The following is a 4083-nucleotide window of genomic DNA, read 5'->3' as shown; positions in this document are numbered from 1 at the left end:
ATCTTTTATTTTTTTCTTTTTGTAAAAAAAGAACATTTAACATTTCTTGTAAAAAATGGTTTGGTGATGATGAACTCCTTTAGCTTCTTCTTATTGTCATATTCTAAGTGGTAGCTCTGCTGAGTAAAGTAATCTTGGTTGTAGGTCCTTGCTTTTCATCAAGTTGAATATTTTGTGTCAGTCCCTTCTGTCCTGCAAAGTTTCTGTTGAGAAATTAGCTGACAGTCTTATGTAGGTCCCTTGTAGGTGACTAACTGTTTTCTCTTGCTGCTTTTAACATTCTCTGTGTGCCTTTAATCTTTGGATTTTAATTATGATGCATCTAGGTGTGGGCTTCCTTGACTTTATCTTGTTTGGGACTCTGTGCTTCCTGTACTTGTATGTCTATTTCCTTCACCAGGTTAGGGAAGTTTTCAGTCATTATGTCCTCAGATTAGTTCTTAATCCTTTGCTTTCTCTCCCTTCTCCTTTTGGTACCCCTGTGATGCAGATGTTGTTATGGTTCATGTTGTTCCAAAAGTCCCTTAAATAATCTTCAGTTTTGGGGGTTCCTTTTTGTTTTTTTGCTCTGATTAGGTGTTTTCATCTTCCTTATCTTCCAATTTGCTTATTCGATCCTCTGCTTCATCTACTTCATGTTGATTCACTATAATGTATTATTCATTTCAGTTAGTCTATTCTTTATTTCTGACTAGTTCTTTTTTCTTATGTTTTCTACCTCCATTTTTATGTTTCCTATCTCTTGGTAAAAATTCTCATTGACAACATTGAGCATCCTTATAACTAGTGTTTTGAACTCTGCATCTGGTAGATTACTTTTCTCCATTTTGTTGAATTATTTTTCTGGAGTTCTGTTTTTCCATTTGGGACATGATTCTTTGTCTCCTCATTTTGTCTGCCTTCCTGTGTTTGTTTCTATGTATTAGATACAGCTTCTATGTCTCTCAGTCTTGGTATAGTGGCCTTATGTAGTAAGTGTCATGTAGGGTCCAATGGCACTGTGTCCCCACCCACCTGAGCTGGGCACCTTAAGCTGGGGGCCCTGGAGTCAGGCTTGAGCCTCTTGCTCTTCAGGGAGACCTCTGAAGCTCAGATATCGCTCCTGATTTTTATCTGCCGTATGTGGATATGGGGCCAGTATGTTCCATGTCTCTCTCCCTCTTACCAGTCTAGATGTGGCTTCTTTATGTCATTAGTTTTAGGGTTTCTGTTCAGCTAAATTTCTGGTGGTTTTCAATGATGGTTGTTCTGTATCTTAGTTGTAATTTTGATGTGGTTGTGGAATGTTCCAGGTACCTCATTTACCTACACTGCCATCTTGACCAGAACTCTAATATAACTATTTTAAAAAGTTATGAATTATTCTCTTTTTAAATCCTCACTTGAGGATGTTTATGGATTTTAGAGAGAGACAGAGAGAAACATTGATGTGAGAGAAAAACATTAGTTGGTTTCATTCCCTATATCCCTTAAATTGAGATGGAACCTGCAACCTAAGTATGTGCCCTGAATGGGGATCAAACCTACAACTTTTGGTACACAGGATGATGTTCCAACCAACTGAGCCACCTGGCCAGGGCATTATGGATTATGCTTATGTCAAGTTTATATATGCTGAATAGTATTGCATCAGAATGAAATCAGTTACGGAGTGGAAATACTAAGTATACACAAAAATTTGAAAAAAATAGTATAAAATATAAAAACTTAGCAGTTAACTCTATTTCAATCTGTGCTGTGGATCAATCTGGAACTGAAAAGAATATAAATTGCATTCTAAGTACTTCTATTTCACTTAATCAGTAAAACTTCAAGAAGAAAATATCTCAGGATAAATTGTACTGGAGAACTGTTATTACCAAGCATCTGGCAAAATAACTAAAGAGGATTATTCTCATTAACAAGATTTTTAACTCTACATTTTAAAACCATTAAATGAACTTAAACTTAATCTGCTTGATCACTACTACTCCATTATCTATTTAAGAAGATAAAATATAAGAACCAGTGTTTCCTAGATGAACCAGAACATTTCCAGAATGATAAAAAGTATTCCAGCCCACTGAGTATAAAATTAGATTGCTGAATGACTGTGGCTGGCTCAGATTCTGAGGTCATGATGACTCTCCCTTATGCTAAGCAGATGAAATGTCTGCATAAAATCATAGCCTGGCTTTAGTTATGGATCTTAAATTAGGTGAGATAAAAAAACCTTTTGAAGTGTCATACACAATGATTTAAGTTTTAGCTCCTCATTCTTACCCAGGGTACTGGAAATCTTATTATATACCATGAAGACAACTTGCTATCTAAGCTGACTTTAAATGAGCTTGTTCTCACCCTATGGACCAGTGAAACATATTCTCAGTGCAGTTAGTTTACAATCATAACCATGCTACTGGCTCACATCTTGTTTTACATTCATTGTTAATATTGTATTTGGTAGGCAGCAAACCATACAAAGCCCACTATATCATTTTGTGCATAATTAACCACAATTTTATTTCCTCTCCTCTGTCTCCCTCAATGGCAAAATATATTAAAGTACACTTTGCTAATTTTAGGCTCTCTGTATAGAGCAAAATCCTGTAAATGTTTTAGTCAAGGCTACCACCATTATACCCTAAAGATATTTAGATATAAAAAGTATTATATCATTGATTCTCCTGTTTTGCTAAGATTTTTCATAGATTGTAGCTCAGTGAATCATCTGTTGTTCAGGCTTCTCAAACTTGGGATATTAATATTAGTAGTATAAAACTTTGATTAAAAAAATTTCCATATTCACACCAAAGTTTGGGGATAGATAACATTCTCTGCAGCACTAAGAACTTTAACGCTCAAAGCAAAAGAAGCAAGCACCCTCCAGGTTTATCTCTTCATTAAGCTTTACCTGGAAGAAAATTAAAATTTAGGCTTTTCACACACATAGCTTTCTAGTTCCCTCTCATTCTCTCTGTCATTTTTCCTGTCACCCAAAATATTCTATTGCTTAAACTAATCTATGTAAATCTGAATTTTCTATATTAGTTTCAGACAAAGTAGACTGATGAACAAGAAAGGTTAACAGGGATAAAGAGGTGCATTAAATAACGATAAGAGGTTCAATCTTTCAGGGAAAAAAATCCAAAATGGATATGTGCCCAGCAATATTATGTCAAAATGCATGAAAAAACATGAAATTAAAGGAAAATAGACAAATTTAATATATTTTTGTTGGGGATGTCAGCACTTTTCATTCAGTAATTGATAGGTCAAACAGAAAACATATCAGTAAGATACAGTGACCTAAACAGCACTGTAAATATACTTCTCATAAGTCACATTTATACAATGCTCCATTCAACAACTGCAGAATACCCAATATTTATTCTTAAATTCACATGGAACTTTGACTTATATTTATCACCTTTGGGGTCCTAAAACATACTTTAACAAATTTAAAAATAGACATTGTATAAATTATTTTCTCACAACAAAATGGAATTAAACTAGAGTTCAAAAGAAGAAAGATGACTGGCAAATCTACAAATAATTGTGAATTAGCCAGCATACTATTAATAATATATTAGTCAAAGAAAAGTCATAATATAAATTAAAATATTTTGAAATGAATGTAAAAATATAGTACATAAAGTCAGTGGTATGCAGCACGAGCAGTTGTTAAAAGGAAATTTATAGCATGAAATAAATAAATAGATTGGAATGAAGCTTGATCCAAAATCAATAATCAAAGCTTTCAACTTAGGAAACTAGAAAAATAACAATAAGCTGAAAGCAAGTGGGAGAAAAGAAATAATAACAGAAAAATTGGGACAACTGTAATACATTAATCAATGAAATATAATTTTATTTTATTTTTTAATGTTTTTTAAATTTTTCATTTTTTTATTGTTGTTCAGGTAAAGTTGTCTCCATTTTCCCCTACCACTGCCCTTCCCACCTATCCCCACTTCCCACCCTCAACCCCACCCCCCTTTGGTTTTGTCCATGTGTCCTTTATACATGTTCCTGAAAACCCATTCCCCTTTTCCCCCCAATAAAATATAATTTTTAAAAAAGGAAATCAATGAAATGTAAAAA

This window comes from Desmodus rotundus, chromosome 6, assembly GCF_022682495.2.
Source record: "Desmodus rotundus isolate HL8 chromosome 6, HLdesRot8A.1, whole genome shotgun sequence".
NCBI lineage: Eukaryota > Metazoa > Chordata > Mammalia > Chiroptera > Phyllostomidae > Desmodus > Desmodus rotundus.
This window is presented reverse-complemented; position numbering follows the sequence as displayed.